An 18,594-nucleotide genomic window follows, 5' to 3' on the forward strand; every position below is an offset into this window, starting at 1 on the left:
TGACTCCGGCCGTCGCATTGTCTCACGCTCGCCGGACCCCCACCCGGACACACAGGCCGCGCTACTCATGGCACGCGAGCTCCTGCGCTACCTCCCGGTCGACCACCATCAATAGGACGAAGGGGCTGGGGGGTTCCAGGAGCCGCGCGCCATCGCCTGCATCTTGGGTGGCGCTCAGGCCCCAGCCTCGCAGCGCATCTTCAAGCAGTTCTCTCGCGAAGTGAATGTAGCCCGACCCAAGCTCGAGGCTACGCGCCCGCTCGGGTGGTCCAAGTACGCCATCACCTTTAGCTCGGCGGAACAGCTCAAATGTGTGGCAACCGCTGGCGTCCTCCCGATGCTCTATTCACCCGTCATCGGCAATGTCCGATTCACCAAGACCCTCATCGGCGGCGCGGCGGGGCTCAGTGTCCTGTCCGTCGAGATGTTCGATAGTCTTCAAGTGCCATACGATCAGTTCAAGCCCACCAAGCCTTTCTCCGGAGTGACAAACGACACCACCACCCCGATAGGGCAAGCTCGCCTCCCTGTCAACTTCGGTCAGTGCGACAACTACCACACCGAGCTCGTCGACTTCGATGTTGCCCAGATCCGCCTGCCATACAATGCCATCCTCGGGTACCCAACACTGGCCAAATTCATGGCAGTCACCCACCATGGCTACAATGTCCTCAAGATGTTGGGAAGCGGCGGAATCATCATTGTCCCTTGCGAAGAAAGAGACGCGGTGTGCTCCCTCGAGCGCGCCTTCCAAGCTGCATCAATCAAAGACCCTGACAGCGCGGGTGCGCAGTACCCTCCTGAGGCCAACCCCAAGAAGAAGCAGCTACTCCGCACTGGGCCTCAAGGGAGCGGCACCTCCAGCGGCGCCACTTCAGGATCTGCGCCACACGAGGAACCATCTCTGGAATGCCAAGATAAGTCTTGCACCTAGATCAACCCAGCACTACAGCATAACACCCTCGCCTCTCGCTGCCCTACTACGACAATGTCGCCTCCCTCTCTCATCCTCAGGAAGCTGCTTGCGCGCTAAAAGGGACCTCTTGAGCATCGTGCCTCAGGAGCTCTTACTGGACCTCGGGCCGCTCACCTCCTGGCCTTGACCATGGCATCGTGACCTGACATACTAGCGATGGTGGTGGCCTGCCTGGGGACCGGGACATGTCAGCATAGAGCACCAAGCTGCCATGGGATTGGAAAGGGGAAACCGAGCCTCAGTAGGACATGCACTCGCAAATTATCATGAAAAGGATAATATCAACAAAACACATTACATATCCTTTACACACCCCCATGGGGTATGTTCTGATTCCTCCCAGGAAACAAAAGAAAGGAGTTCCTAGGAGCTCTATCTACGCGCGCCGAACAGCGCCGACGCCATCGTCAATAGTGGGCCTCCGGAGGCCGGCGCCAACCCCATCCAGATCATCGACGGCGGTGGCCGGACGCTGCAGTGAGAGCTCGGGGGCACGTAGCTATCGTCGCTTGTCTCCGGAGACTCGACGAGCTCGGGAGAGTCGCTGGACCACCAGGAGTCACCACTATCGCTCGAGGAGCTGCGGATGAGGCCAGCGGCAGGCCCAGCGCCAGCCGCTGCACCGTCCTGGCAACCCCGTCCAGGGCAGCACTCCAAGCGGCGGCCTTCCTCATTGAAGACCTTAAAGAATAGCGTGGAGGAGCCGTCGTACTTGAAGTGGATGGCGAGGGCGCGTTCCGCGCGGCAGACTCGGGCGACCTCGCCCCGGCCGCGTGTCATGAAGATCTTTCCGAAGGAGACGGCTTCAACCTCCGCTCCAGTTGTAGGGCCGTCGTAGTCGGCATGCGGTAGCCAAAGCTCAAGGGGACCTCTTGGCGGCATCTCGGCGACGAAGAACCATGGGAAGCGAATCCAAGTGCTCGAAGGCATCGCGACCCACAGCACGAACTCGTGCGAGGAGTCCGCGGCATGGACACCTGGGGTGACAGTGTGTGTCACCGCGGCGCGGCGACAACATCCCTGGCGCGGGCGGTAGCGTTCGTCGCTCCTCCCTCCACAGCCATTGGCTTGAGAGTACAAGGGCAACGGGTACCCAGAGTGTGCCCGCTTGTACCACGGACGCGACACTACCAGCCTCACGACCATCTCGTGACGATGGGACAGCCTCTTCTTCGGCGGGAGTAGCTCGGCCTCGTTGAGGGGAGGCTTGCCCTTTTCCATGGCCGAGAACCTCCGTATCGGCGCCATGACTGCGAAAGCAAGCAGTGGAACGAGGAAGAAGAAGGAGCACGAGGAGCAAAGGAAGAGATGGATTATGAGTCCTCTGCCCCCCCCCTTCCCACTTATAGCCAAGGGGAGGCCAACCGCCGGCATCCATGATCTAAGGTAATAATGATCTTTTTCTGCATGCAGCTAGAACTCGTCAAGTCGGGCAGTTGCCTAGGCGGCATGGGGAAGCGGAGACACCCACGTCCAATCAATTGCCATGTGTCAAGCGGGGCTACAGGCTGTTGGGGCCCATGATGCTCTGCACTTGCCCTTTGGCTTCGCCTCGAAGCCAAGCCCAAGTACGCCTTGGGCCCGGGGGCTACTGTCAGTGTTCTGGGAACGAGGGTCCCCAGACTTGCCTGCCTGCGGCCCACGGTGTGGCTCCACCAGCGGCCCTGTACGACCCATCTTCACCAGCAAATACTCAAGACCCTCGCGAGGGGCCAAGCCTCGTGAGGCGGCTGACGCAAGACCTCCTCAGGGGCGGCCTCACTAGGCTGGCTTGTGAGGGCGGAGAAATCAAGGCAAGGGACACCTCGTGAGGTTTCTGTGACCCAAGCCATGACGACTGGAGCTAGGCGGGCACCAGCGCACGCAGTGTCCTTGTTTCCTCTTTGGTGCTAAAGGGGCAAGCGCAGGCGAGGAGTCCCGAGGCATCAGACAAAGGTTTCCATATCGGTGCAACCAGACCAAGATCAGCAGGACGGCAGGACGGACGTCACCGTGGAGCCCAAGACAGCGTCACCACCAGAGCCTTTGGCAGGCGAAGACTACTTTTGTCAGGATAGCTTGTTCTAGTTGTCTCCCTTCGAATTTGGCCATTGTGGGATCCCTCCCCGCTCAATATTTGGGAAGAGGTCCAGGGCCTCTATAAATAGGACTAGCCACCACCATAGCAAAGGGGGTGAACCAGAGAGGGAGAGAGAGAGAGAGCATCAACTCACCAAGCACAAGAACACCTCACTTCGCGAGGCCGTTCTTCCCTTGTAACTGTTCAGCCCAAGAGGCAATCCACCACACCACACTATAGTAGGGTATTACACCACAATGGTGGCCCGAACTAGTATAAATCTTGTGTCTCGTGTTCTTTGGGTTCGTCGAGCTAGGCCGTGATATCGTAGAGTGTGCGAGCTAGAGAGGGGGAGAGATCTTTATGCGCACGCCAATGTTTGAAACTCAAGGGTTTTGCCGGAACCCGAAACCTGACAGTGGAGGGGGGCGATCGCCACCCATGGCTCTTGCCTCTTGAAGCTCCTCAGTCGCCTTGGTGATAAACTCCTGAGCACCTGGCACCCCATGCCTTGTGCCTTCCTGGCGGAGATGCACGCTGAAGCATGCCTACATGTGGTGCCTGAGCACCTCCCTCGTGATGTTGGCTAGGTCAGAGGCCCTCTAGAGGAGAGCCCCCGAGTCGAGCCTGAGAGGGGCAGTGGCGCGCCTTCCTATGCGAGAGAGGGAGGTGCCCCATCCGTGGGCGCAGATCCAGGGTTGGTGCCACTAGACACACTGCTCCCCTGAGGCTATTGGTGGAGGATCTGCTTCTTCTTCTTGGGGATAGCCTCAAGATGGTAGATGACTCCATCATCGTGTGGATTATCGATTGCCGTAGCCTAGTAGGCGCGCTCAAGAGAGCACAAATAAGTCCTTCTCCTCGCAGGCAACCGTGATGACGTCACGGTTTCCTGGCATCTTGAGGACATTGTAACCATGATTAGTCACTGCCATATACTTGGCCAGGGTCGGATTCCCAAGGATGGCATTAGAAGGAAGATGGATGTGGGCGACGTGAAAGTCGATGAGCTCTGTGCGGTAGTTGTCATGGGTGCCAAAGGTGACAGGGAGTCGAATCTGCCCTATTGGGGTGGTGGAGCCGTCGTTCAATCCTGAGAAGGGCTTTGTGGGCAGCTGGTCATATTGCACCTGGAGTCAGTCAAAGGTCTCGATGGACAGAACATTGAGCCCCGCACCGCCATCGATGAGGGTCTTGGTGACGAGGACGTTGCTGATGACGGGCAAGCAAAGCATCAGGAGGGGACCGACAGTTGTCGCGCGAGTTGGTTAGACGAGCAGAAGGTGATGCTGTAGTTGGACCACCTCAGCGGGCGCGTGGCTTCGAGCTTGGGGAGGGTCGTGTTCACCTCACATGCAAACTGCTTGAAGATGCGATGAGAGGCAAGGGCTTGAGAAACACCCAGGATGGAGGCGATGGCATGAGGCTCCTGGAAGCCCACACTCCCCTCATCCTTGTGGTGGTCATCGTTCCTTCTTGGTGGTGGTGGCAACGGAGGGAGTCCAGCATTTCCCTAAGGACGGTCCTCACGAGGCTGGTCCCTCTAGGGGCCCTCACAAGGCTAGCCCTGCCAACGGTCCTCACGATGTTGGTCGCGCCACTCCTGGCGGGGGCCGCGGTCGTCCTAGCATCCTCCAGTTTGGCCTCCTCCACGGCCGTAGCCTTGATCGTTGTGCTTGGGGCGACGACCAAGGCGCCCGTCATGGACGGCCCTGAGCTCCTAACAATCGTTGGTGTTGTGGCTATGCATGTTGTGGAAGACGCAGAATGGGCGGCTGCCCTTGGACGACTCTAGATGATCACAGCCATGCTTCATCTCTAGCTGGGCCGCGAGCACGACTGCGCCCTTGTGCTTCACGTCCTTGGCCTTGGCTTTCTTGTCCTCTGGATCAGCCTCCGGGAGCTCGAGGAAGGAGAGGTGTCCTTCATCAGCTCTGGTGCACTTGGTCTCCATGTTGAGCGTCTCCAGGGCCGTGCACATGTCCTCGTGTATGGCGAGCTCCTCCTTCATCTTGATGTCGCGGATGCCATTAGTGAACATAGAGATGATGGCTTCATCCGACACCTTGGGGATCTTGAGACGAACGTTGTCGAAGCACTGGATGTACTTCTGCAGGGTCTCCCCTGGCTGCTGGTTCATGCGTCGCAAGTCACCCGCAGCTAGGGGGCGGTCGCGCGTGCCCTGGACATTGGCGACGAAACGCTCACGCATCTCGCCCTAGGAGGAGATCGAACCCACGGGCAGGTTCAAGAGCCACGAGCGCGCGCCATCTTCGAGGGCCATGGGAAACCAGTTCGCCATAACCTTCTCATCGCCGTTGGCCGCCTTGATGCTTAGCTCATAGAGCTGCAGGAACTTAGCAGAGTCGGGGGTGCCGTCGAAGCATGGCGGCAGGTCGGGCTTGAACTTCCCCGGCCCGATGATGCTACGCAGCTCCGGAGTGAAGGCACGGCAACCCACTGTGGTTACGGGCACCGGTCGTGGAGGTGGAGCTTGATCTTAGCGCTCGCCAGCCACCGCCACAAGCGGTGTGTGGTCCTGACATGGCGGCGCTGGGAGTGCTCGAGCATCTTCATGCGTCCGCCCCACCACCTGGCAGCTTTCTTCCTCATGCGCCATCGCCCTACGTGGTGGGTCACGCCGCAGGACTTCACGCCTTGGCTCGATGATGGGGTCTTGACGGGGAGGTGGAGGAGGGCTCCGTGGGCCACGTCACGAGCAGCAGGCAGTGGGCGAGGCAGCGAGAGAGACGGTGCAGGAGAGCCCCCGGCGGCATTGACGAGCTTGGCAATGCGGTCCAGCTAGTCTTCGTAGAGGTCGTCGACGGGGCGGTAGCACAGGAGCTCGCACGCCATGAGCAGCACAGCCTGCGCGTCCACTGGGCTGAGACGAGCATGGGACGATGAACCGGCCGGAGTAAGCGACGGGGTGGCGGTACACCCATCACGCCGCATGGAGGGATGCAGAGATGAAGCTTTCTGCTAGTGCCCCGCCGGGCTGGTGGCGGCATTGGCGGCAAGCGATGGAGAACGATATGGAGGCCCACCGGCAGACACCGTCTGCGCAACACAAGCGGCAAGGGCGGCCCAACACTTAGCACGGGCTTGACGGGCGTCAGCCATGGAAGCGGTGGAGTGGTAGTGAGTCGACCGATGGAAGAGAGGCTCCGACACACCCCTACATGGCGCGCCAAATGTCGGATTTCGGGTTCCGCAGACCCTTGAGAGGTTTGAACTCTAGGGTGCATGCGAAGAACTTGTCCTCCCCAGTCTACCTGCTCGCTAATCACGGCCTAGCTCGACTAACCGAATGGACAAGAGACACAACAGTTTATCTAGTTCTGGGACACCTTGCGGTGTAAAACCCTGCTCCTGCATTGTGGTGGATTGGCCTCGAGGGGCTGAGGATGAACTAGTACAACGCGAACAACCTTTGGAGGAGAGGTGTTCATGCACTCGATGAGCTCGTGGGCGTGAGGATGATCTGAATGAGCCCCCTTTTCATTCGTCCCCTCTATGGTTGTCGCTAAGTCCTATTTATAGTGGCCTTGGTCCTCTTCCCAAGTGAAGGTGGGAAGCGATCCCATACTGGCAAAAATTGAAGGAAGACAACTACTACATGCTATCCTGACAAAAGTGCTCTTTGCCTGCAAAAGCTTCTGGTGGTGAAGCTGCGGTGGGCTCGGTGATGACCTCCATCCTACTGTCCTGGCGGTCTTGGTCTTGTTGCACTAGAATGGAAACCTTTGCTTGATTCCTCGGGACTCCGCGCATGTGGTTGCCTCCTTAGCACCAAAGAGGAAACTAGTACACTGCGCTCGATGGCGCTTGCCTAGCCTTGGTCGTCATGGCTCAGGTCATCTAAACCTTGTGAGGTGCACCTTGCATAGATATCTCCGCTCCTTGGGAGCCAGCCTGGGGAGCCCGCCCCACATGGAGGTCTCGGTGTCGTCCTCCTCGCGAGGCTTGTCCCCTCGCGAGGGTCCCGAGTTGTTAATGTTGAGGCTGGGTCGTACCAGGCCGTCGTTGGAGCCACGCCGTGGGCCACAGGCACACAAGTCTGGGTACCCCCGATCCTAGAACGCTGACACTACTTTTGCTCTATGTATGTTTCATTTCATCATGATGACTATGCATATTCTTTGTTATGCATGCACCTGAGTACTTATTCCACTGCTAGTGCTTCGTTACATAGGAAATTCCTCACCTAGAATTTCCTCAATGACGAATTTGTAAAAATCGCCTATTCACCCCCCTCTAGTCGATATAATGTACTTTCATACCGAGGATGCTAAATTGTTTTCTTTTTATTCTAACTCTAAAGAGAAGAAACTAAAAAAACTAGAAAACATCTTCGCACGCAAGGAAGTGCCACCTTATTACGCGGAAAAAAATTGATTCCCCTTGCTAGTTGGGACCGACCAGATTTAGCGGCTGACTTGTGGGCCTACTAAGTTAACGCAGAGCTTTGTCAACTTAGTCAATTAACGATTCTTGCTCCAACGGCCAAGCTGCGTCTTCAACCTCTGGTCTTCTTGCTCCAGCCGCCCAAACATGCCACCATCGTACCGCCTACTCTAGCCTCCCATGGCTGGCTGTGTTCCCGCGTAGGCCTCACCGCCCGACCATACTACTACTGGCTAGGCCTTCCCTCTACTCACCGACACCCCTTATTATTCTCCGGCGACGGCAGTGTTACAACGTAGCCGAACCAGTGAACCCTCGTACTCCCCTTTGCATGCGCATCCACCTGCCTCATCTTCCCTGGTTCAGCCTTGTTTCTTTCCTAGGCCTCACCATCATCCAATGCCTGTGTGCTATCCGCACGGCGTGGTCAACGAACGATAGACATCGGAAGAGTAGTGTATGAAGTGAGGCTGATAGATGGACCCACCAGCTACATCTTTGCATGCAAGGAAGTGCCTCCATATTAGGGGCGAAAAAAATGAATCCTCCTTGCCGTGGATTTAGCATGGTGATGCCCTTGTGAAAGGACTTAGGTGTGGAGCCATCGCAACGTAGTTTAGCTTGAAGGGGTTGGACGAGACAAAGGACACAAGGAGTTTACCTAGGTTCGGCCCCTCTCAATGAGGTAAAAGCCTATGTCCTCCTTCTAGATGTATTGCTTGAGTTTCGATTACAAGGGAGTGAATACGCTTGACCTAGTTCTCTATCGATTGTTCCTTGAGTTAACCCGCCGCCAGGTCTCACCTTTATATACACAGGTCGATACCCAGAGGCTTACTGTAACATCCACGATGCGGCTATATCTCCCAAGTGTCGGAGAACGACTTAGAGGCATAACCGCATTGTAGGCAGTGTCGCAAGAGGGGTAATCTTTACACATCCCATGTACTGAATAATAAAAGAGGTACATAGTTGGCTTACAATCGCCACCTCACACAATAGCATAAATAAAGCATTGCAATCATCCAGATACAAACAAGGTCTGACTACGGAACCAAAATAATGACAACCCCAAATGCATAATGTCCTCGATCGCCCCAACTGGGCTCCACTACTGATCGTCTGGAAAGGAAACGTAGTATCGTCCTGAGTTCTCATCGAACTCCCACTTGAGCTCAGTCGTATCTCCTGGAACGGTACCATCGGTCCCTGCATCTGGTTTTGGAAGTAAGCTATGAGTCACGGGGACTCAGCAATCTCACGCCCTCGCGATCAAGACTATTTAAGCTTATAGGTAGGGAAAAGGTATGAGGTGGAGCTGCAGCAAGCACTAGCATATATGGTGGCTAACATGCGCAAATGAGAGCGAGAAGAGAAAGGCAAGGCACGGTCGAGAATCTATGATCAAGAAGTGTTCCTAGAACTACTTACGTTCAAGCATAACTCGAGACCGTGTCCTCTTCCCGGACTCCGCCGAAAAGAGACCATCACGATACACACACTGTTGATTCATTTTAATTAAGTTTAAGTTTCAGGTTTTCTAAAAACCGGACATTAACAAATTCCCATCTTCCCATAACCGCGGGCACGACTTTTGAAAGTTCAAATACCTGCAGGGGTGTCCCAACTTAGCCCATCAGAAGATCTCACAGTCAAGAAGGATATTCCTTCTCCCAGGATGGCCCGATCAGACTCAGAATCCCAGTAACAAGACATCTCAACAATGGTAAAACTAAACCAGCAAAGCCACCCAATGTGCCGACATATACCGATAGGAGTAACGACCATCGGCGGGTGTGTCTGGGGCGTTACAAGTTGGTATCAGAGCCGACCCTCGCGGTTACACGGATGTTTGCGGACAAGTGCGCGGTCATGTTGTTCTTGACGTTTGTGACCCGTCGTGGCACCTGGTATGGCACATGTACCGGACTGGAAGCATAGACGTATGTGCCAAGAGGGAACGTTCCTATGGCCCGACGAGGACGTCTGTTCCTATGAGTGGGGGTGTATGTGATATCCTGGCTTATTAGGGATGATAGACTACTCATATCAATAAGGAATTCCTTATTTTCTGGGAGCCCATTCGGATAGAACTCCAAAGTTAAGCATGCTCAGCTTGGAGTAGTTTTAGGATGGGTGACCGACCGGGAAGTTGCTCCCGGGTGGCGCACAAGTGAGGACAAAGTGCGCAGAAAAGACTAGTATTGATCTATGGGGCCAATCTAGATCCCACCAGGAGTAACGACCACCGGCGGGTGTGTCTGGGGCGTTACACTTACAGAGTCCCAACCGGCTCACACAACATGACCGGCTCTATTTCAAAATAGTCATGCCTTATAGGGCAAGTTATCATACGACGGGTCATAGGCCCGGGTCTTGGGATTTCACCAGGCCTGCCTCCATGAGCCGCTGTCTTCATACTTCTCTTTGGGCCTCTTCGGACCTTCTTCATATTAAGCCACCAACCATGTAACCCGCCCCCTCCTTGGCGGATCAAACCTCGGAGCTATATCCTCAACATTAGGCCTCAGATTGATTTGAACTTGCTCATGTCAATCTTCAAGAACAAATCATCCACCATGTTGAACTTGTAATAATACCACGCGAGCCAAACCACCGTAAGCCAAACCACTGTAAGCCGCCGTGACATATTCTAAACAGAACAATTGTGACCCGCCATGACCTCATGTGCATTAAATGCACACGGGACCCATGACATCATAAGAGAACTTTTAGTTTAATGGACCTTTCAAGAATCAAGGCGTCCGCACCACAAAGACAATCATTTTGCCTCCCCGATTTCCGTGCATTCCAATTTACCATCTCCTTAAAAATAGGGATAGAGGGACCCTTTTTACTTTTTACCCCTGCTTCTCTCTTCTTCCTCCTCATACGACTGAAACCTCCGGGGCTCCACCGCCGCTGCTGATCTCTAAAGTGACTCTGACCTGGCCGTTGCATCAACCTGATTTGGTCCCAAAAAACATAGCGTCCCTCCGCTGTTCACTAGTGCAATCAGGTATGCATCTCCCCTTGCCATAGATCCACATTAGCAGACCCTAGTTCATCGGAGTTCGTCAGCTACTCGTCGAAGATCATCGCAACTCTTCATTTATACTTTAGCTTTATCCCAAAATAGCACGGGGATTGCGTGGTACTGGTTTTTAACATCCGTCCTCACTCATAGGTGTATTCCGTTTGCACTAAATTCAATTCCCAATATAGCAGTTCATCCATCTTGTTTTAGGTTTAGCAATTTTCACTTGTTTTCCAAACTGCTGTAGATCAAGAACTATAAGCAGGACCCATAAAATTTCACTGTTCCATATGCGGCTCATAGCGACACATTTTGTAACCTGCCAATCACGAGCCGGTTTACATATAAATGTTTAAGCTTCCATTATGCCCTTAATCATCGACCATTAATGTATAACCAGTCGATACTTTGCTTACTTAACCGTGCTTACTACTCCATTATTCATGATAATCCATTTTGTGTGTATAACTAGTCTTTGTACAATAGCTTGCTTGTTTAACCATTGCGCGGCTTATCATCATAATATCAAACCTCCTATTCCTTATCTCAGGTTTCACTTTGCCAAAAATAACTAAGACCACCATGTACTGTGATTGGTTACTTCCTTTGTTACTAAGCAATCTATCAACGAATATGTTGCCATAGGCGTCTTACCGGCAAAAGAAATCACCCATTGGTGAGTACCAGGAACAGAAGTTCCACCTCAGCCTAAAGAAGGCGAGGTTATAATCTTCACAGATCACCTCCTTTGCGGTTTTCACCACCCGGGTCAAAATTCATCCGGGATGTTCTTAACTTTTATCAACTACACCCTCAAGATATCGGCACCAATTCTGTCTCCAACATCTGCAACTTCCAAGTTCTCTATGATGTGTATCTTCAAGAGGAGCCCATCGTTGACTTGTTCAAAGAATATTTTTATTTAAACCACCAAACTGAGATGACAGATGGACCCTGCCAAGAGCTTGGTGGGATTTTAATTCAGAGGCAGAGAGATGTTGTTTGGCCTGCCGCTGTGCTGCCCAATCATCCTAAAAATAGGAATCAAACTTGGTTCTACTACCACAACACTTCTCCGATGGGTGAAAATAAACTGCCGGGTTTCCGCAACTGCGGGCTCAGCCCAGACATCCTCTGCCAGACCGCATCTGTGCCGCAGAGTGAGCCAAATATGCACCAACTTTTTCAAAGATGAGTGCTTTCCGGGCCAACGGTAACTAGAGTTGACCTTGTCCGATGCTGGGTTGCTTGGAGGATCATGCCTTTGAGCCGCTGCACCGGCTTAATGTGTGAATATACATGTGACGTACAAGACCCTTGCAGGTATAATCCAACACGTCTCAAAGACCAATAGATCAATGAGATGACCAAATCGTTGCTCGGTGAGAGTTCTGAAAACTAAATCAAGACGAGTCTAAACCCCTTTTGCACTCTCAATCCTGCACCTCACGTAAGTATTTCAAATTATTCTATATTTCTCATTTTTCCATAAACTGCACCACTTCTCATTGTCATCTACATTTTAGGTCGGTTCTTCCTTCTGGATTACAGGATAAGAAATCACAAGATAAGCCGGCGAAGAAGCCCAAAACCAAAACCAAGGCCCCGAAGAAAACCAAGGGGAAGAATGTGACACCCCAAAATTTTAACCTTGTTTTGTTAATTAAAAATTTTCCAGGAAATTTAAACTTTTAATTTTCTGGATTTTCTTTTGATTTCAGAGCCATCCTTTTCCTTATTATGGAGTTTTTACCTCAAGTGAAAAACTTTCCAAAAATATTATTGGACTTGTCTAACCTCTCTAGAAAACATTTCTATTATAAGTGGAATTGATTTGCACAATTATTTCTCTCTGAGCTTTATTCCCTAAAATGATTCTTCCTTTAGTTTTGGAGCTCTTTTGAACTACAACCACTTGATAAATTTATTTAAAATTTTCACCAAAATTTGGAGATGTCATGAGATGTTTTTAAATCAATTTTATGCAAAAATATATTTCATTCATTTAACACTTTGAGCTCTACACCAAGTTTCCAAATCTGGTCGAGAGAGCAATTTTGCACTACAACCCCTTTAAATATTTCTTTCTAGCTTCCACCAAAATTATGGGATGTTAATAGGAGTATATTATTCAACTTCATGAAAAAACCCATTGATGTTCTTTGAAAAATTTGAGAGAATCAACCTCTTTTTCATTCTGGCCTAGTTGGGTGTTTTCAACTACATCCCTAATAAATTTTGCTCTAGTGGCCATGAGCTTTCTCCTGCTTGTAGTACACCATAGCAAACCCTTAAGTCCAGGAGAGTGGACCCATTGGAAGATTTTTGGCTCCTGAAACAATGCCTTTTTCCTTCTTCCCAGAACTGAAGTTTGGCAAAACTTACACTAACAAGTTTGAGCTTTTGGCAAACTAACCTCACCACCTCTTATTCATTCAAAGAGACTCTGATCTGGAGATTTGGGCCACCCCAAGAATTGCCTAGATGCCTTCGGAATTTTGTCAAATACCCTGTGTGCATGGCCAGATTTGGCATGATTTCAAGTTTACATTGTGAACTTGAGCCCCTGACCAAACCACCATGTCCTTTGATCCCCTTGCTAACCCTAAACTAGTCCTGTTATTTGCCAGCCCCTCTCAAGCACTCTAGGCTACCTTGGCATACTGTCGAGCACGTCTCGTGCGTGCTCTGGGCGTGCCCAGAGCACGCGTTTTGCACGTGTGTGCGCTCGGGTCGCCGCGCTGCGCCCCGGCCCTTGCTCGCCTGCAGAGCCGCACCCCCCCACCTCATTCGCTCGCAGGAACCAGCCAAGCCCCCCTGGCGCCCAACAGCGCCGCTGTCAGGTCGGCAACGGCGGCTAGCGGGCGGCCACAGTGCACCCTGCCATGGACGGCGCAGCCCAAGCCACAACTCCTCGCCAGCTGCCCTCGTGAGCAGGCCGCCCTTATCCCCAAGCCCGTCCGCAAGCGCCGACCCTGCTCCGGCCATCGCCACGTCGCTCTGCCACAACAGAAGCCGTCGGCTAGCGATCTTATCCACGGACACCGACGGAACCGCCCCCGATCGCTATATAAGGACCACCCCGAGCTCGCCAAACCCTCAAGCAACCTCTCACACCCCCTCGCCGATCCGCCCATAGCAGTAGAAAGACCAGAGGGCTCGTCTTCTTCTTCTCCGGCAACCATGGCCGCTGCCACTATCTCGTTCACTCCGACGCCACCAGGGCCTTCCCCTCTCCACTCTCTTTGCTAGAGGCCCTCCCTTCATCTCGTGAGTCCACCCCCAAGCCCAATTTTGATCAGGAGCCACCGGAGACAAATCCCCCAATCATGCCCGAAGCCCCCTCCGCCGCAGAACTCGCCGCTGGCGATTCCCTCCGTCCCCGCCAGCCAGTCGACCACCGAGAGGACCGCCTAGGAGTGGCAGATCCATCCCTAGCCTCGGGTGCCCTCAAGGAGCCTCCGTTCGCCGGCGACGGTCACCGGAGTCCCGCCCCCGCTCGGGCAGAGGAAAAGGAGGGAGAAGCGACAAGTCAAAGCTGACCAGTGGGCCCCGTGGACCCACTGTTAGTGACCCACGCGCCCGTCCACGCTGGCATAAGTGGAAGCGCAAACCCCCGAGTATGTCTCCCCTGCTTCGAAGATGTATTCTGTCTGAAACATTTTCTTTTTTTGTTTTAATTTAAAAGCAAAATTTGACCAAAACTTTGACTGGCTATAACTTTTTAAATATAAGTCCAAATGAATTGATTCTTTTTCCTACCTCTCTCAAATTTCACCTAGTTTATTTTAAGATTTATTTCAAAAATAATTAGGACAACTTTTTGTACTGTTTTTAAAGTATGTGTTGTTTGCATATTTTTGAAAATAGGAGTTTGGAGAGAGAGAAGAGAGCTTTCAAAAAGTATTGGAGTGCACCTCACCTCTCCACACCTTGAAGGCAAGCATTCTGAACCCGGGCATAATGTTTTGTGGGTTGTTCTATACGGTTATAACACCACCTCGACATGAAGCGTTGGTTATTTTTATATGATGATATGATCATACACCTTGAGTGCATAAATGAAAATTCTTGCTATTGGAAATGGATAAGCTTGTGATAGCAATCACCCTTATATGCCTCTCATGTCTACCGGGAAGCACCCGAGAAAGTCTCTGTCTTGTGTAGACACGAGCTTGTCCCTCGTCGAGACGGTAATGCCCGGTAGGACAGGGGAAGGTATGATAAGTGGTGGTTGTGTCTGATGGCTGTGAAATATAATTCGTGAGCTAACCATGCAGGAAATACTTAAGCCTCCTGAGTCGGCCGTAGATTGAGTCTTGTTCCAGTAACCCCCATACTTGTTTCGTGCTGCCACTTTCCCCTGCCATAGGTAGGGTACGGTTCAGTAAGTTGTCAACCCCTGTCCTAGCACACACCGTACACAGAGGCCATGGTGGAAGATACTGGTTGTAGCTGGTAGGCATGCCACCTGGTCCGGGGGCATGGGTGTTTCCGGTTGGGACCGAGAGGGGAGGCCACCCCTTAGAGCGTGCGATAAAAATTTGATCCCATGCTACGCGAGGTTGTAGCCTCCCCACTTAGAGTTTTGCTTAACAGGTGTCTGGGTGATTCTAGACACGAGTAAAGTTAAGCTGGTGTGTTCAAGTCAGGCGTGTTTTCGACTAAAAGACTGTAGATGGAATTAGTTCCGATGGACTAAAGAAATCCGTTACTCGTGGGTAAAGAGTACACCCTCTGCAGAGATATTGAACCTATTCGAATAGCCGTCTCCATGGTTAGGGACTACAGTCTAGGATGGGTCAAGCGTCGGTCTTAGTGTCGGTCTTCGGAGGAGAAACTACTAAACTAGAATATGGATCATAACTTGTGACGTATGATGATTATGATTATTATTTTTATGGACTAATCATTTATGTTATTTGAATTATTGAGTATCCCTGGGGCGGTTCTACCTCTAGGATATTCAATGTGAATATGTTTATATATAAGCCCTTTTTGTGGCGTCGCTCAGACGCCTGACTGTGGCATGTTTGTTATTTCATTTACTTATAAGCCCTTTATGTGGTGTCGCACAGACACCCGACTGTGGCATGTCCGTTATTTCATTTACTTATAAGCCCTTTATGTGGTGTCGCACCGACGCCCGATTGTGGCATGCTTGTTATTCCTTTTATATATAAGCCCTTTCTGTGGTCTCGCTCAGACGCCCGACTAAGGCATGCTTCATATTATTATCCTTTCGAGGCGTCGCTTCAGACACCCGATCGGTGCTTTATATTTTTACACCCTGATTGTTTACTCTTGATTTATTTAAATGATCAACTTGCGTGCATCATGAACCTTATTTCATAACTGACGAAGTGATCATAGAATGTTTTAAAGCATGATTTTCAGTGGCTATATTATACATGTGTTCTTAATGTTTGCGAGTACATTCAAAGTACTCGCTGGCTTGTCCCTGGCTATTGTCATGGCCAGATTTCTTGCGTGGAAAGGAGCTTGTGATGAAAGCCCCGAAACCTACGTAATGGTGATAGTAGCCTCACGAAGATAGGAGTTATCATGTTCAGCTGTTCCTGTGGGAAATGGAGTCCCATAGACGCTGATGATCCGCAAACCGCTTCCGCCATCAACCTCTAGAAACAAATTGTTGTACCCATAGGCCAGAATGGTCTTGTACTTCATATTTTGTATTTTGCTTGGAGTTTCTGTAACAAGTTGGTGTCTAATCAGCTAACAGTAATCCTGGGGCTGGTGAGCACAAGGGCCGCTTTTGGGAAATTAATATCCCGAAAATCCGGTCCTGACAAACTTGGTATCAGAGCCAGGCTGACCATTGGCTAATCCTATCTTAGCCAGGTCGAAAAACCTAGGTAAACCAACCCACCAGATCTTAACCAAGCCCCGACCAAGCTTCTCGTGTAAGATAGCCTCACAGTGACCCGACACCTTGTGGCAGTCGGTGCCCAACCTATCAGTCTAGCCTGTCGATCATGTGCCAGTGACCGGCCCCTAAACAGTCTTTTTCGCAAGCGTGCGAAGGAAGACTCCGCCCCTTTTTCTATAAAAGGGCACGCTAGCCTCAACCCAGCACAACATAGCCTCTACCCCAAACCGAGTTATAATGCCTGGCCCCATTGTTCGCAATGAGACCACATCAACCAACCTTGGAGGTTTCGTGACCGTGCTAGCAAACCTCACCCGCCGTGCCTTCACGTTAGAAGAGCCCCCGGAGTATGTTGTGTACCAAGGGTCCATGAGCGGTGAGAGCCATCAATTTTGGGCCACTGTGCACGTCTATGGTAGGGGTCTATCCCCAGAACGCCACTACAGGTTCACCAGAAGGACAACTTCCTTTGAGCCACAAGCCATCCAACTAGCTGCCCGAGAAGCTATAGTTCAACTCCGGCACTTGTCGCCCAGAGTTAACTGTCGCTCCTTCTACTACTGCCCCAGCCGTGACGGGTATGGTAGACCACCCCAAATCGCCAACGGAGACCATGAGACGGATCCTCAATTATTGCATCTGGTGTGCTATGTAAGTGCACTAGAGGGACCGTTCAATCAAATCACCCTAGATCTGATCGCAACTCATGGAGAACTGATCAGCCGACCCCCAGCAAGAAGAGAAGATGAGCCCGACACTGACAATCTAGTCGTGTTGTTCGGACAACCGATCGAGACCTTGAGGTCAGCCCCAGCCATCAATCAAGGTGCTTTGATGACCCCAGAAGTGCTTCGTCGCCTTTTGGGAACACACTCCAACGGGATTGTGGCCAACAATCCCCGCGATGGTCATCATCACTACCCGACCCTGCAGTTCCGCAACCCCTGCAGCTAACTCCGACGGTGAAGCCCGTGGAGAAAACTCGTCAGCCACAAGGCACACCTGCTTAGATATAAACGAGGTAGACTAAGTCACTCAAGTAGTACCGAGTCTCAGTATGTCCACAACCTGTAGTTGTGTGATCTTGTATTACCGCAGTGTTGTCTGCATGTGCGCCCCTATTTTAAAAAGCAGCTGTGCATAAGTGTGTTGATGTACGGTTGCATTTTTAATTCTGGGCGTAACTACCAAAACCAACCGCGACGGCACCCACAGTAATGCGTCACTTTGGCGAGATGTGTGTAACTGTGGCTTTGACCCCGACCCCATAGGGCAGAACCGACAAACTAGTTGCCCTTCACCGCGGTAAATAACCCAGCCTAGTTACTTTATAAAAGGGACACCTTGTGACCTTGCCGAGTAGCCCTCATCTTGTGCGCAACCCTCACAACCATTTCTTGCCATGCCGAGCCCTAGCATTTATCTGAGAACCCCGGATGCAACCCTGGGTAGTTTTGTTAAAATATTGTGGGACTTTACCTGCAGTACCATGGGTTCTACCCAGCCGCCCCAGTACGAGCTGCTCAAATCGAGGATCACCTCTTCCACCTCGAAATATTGGGCAGTAGTGCACATCCCTCCCGTAAACTCAAATCAGGACCCAACGGAAGTCTCCTTCCTAGGGAAATCTATGTCGACTCCGCAGATGGCCATAGAAGCGGCTGCACACGAAGCAATTGTTCGCCTTCGATTTGCGGTACCCTATGCCAGCGAACGAGGGTAGTATTACTTTCCGAGCCGTGCAGCACCCGGGGAAGTGACATCTTTTCCCAGTGGATGAATTGAGAGAGACCCAGTACTGGCCAACCTCGTCCAGTATGTCATCGCTCAAGAGCGTTTAACCCAGCGAGTAATGGGTTATCTCCAGAGCCTCGCTGATTTAAATCCTCAGATCGCCATCGGCAGACCACTGAGGCCCGACCAGGAGAGACGCGTTCATCGACTGATCAATCTGCTTCTCCTGATAGAAGAAGAGTGCGCCCCAGTACCAGAGACGTTTTCTCGGGACCCCGTCAAGTTGCCATTTTCATTCTAGACGTCACTGCTATGTTCTTGTATTCTCGCATTTAGTTAAGTGTTGTAACTCATGCATGTTATTCTAAACCTTGTGCGATGAGATGAACATTTGGTTTCAATTGTAATGAGTAATTTTTGCTGCTGAAAATTCTGATTAACTAATTTTTTCCTCGCGAGAAATCCTGGAGTGATATTTATTTTCCCTGAGT

The sequence above is a fragment of the Triticum dicoccoides genome, chromosome 1A (genome assembly GCF_002162155.2).
Source record: "Triticum dicoccoides isolate Atlit2015 ecotype Zavitan chromosome 1A, WEW_v2.0, whole genome shotgun sequence".
NCBI classification, from domain to species: domain Eukaryota; kingdom Viridiplantae; phylum Streptophyta; class Magnoliopsida; order Poales; family Poaceae; genus Triticum; species Triticum dicoccoides.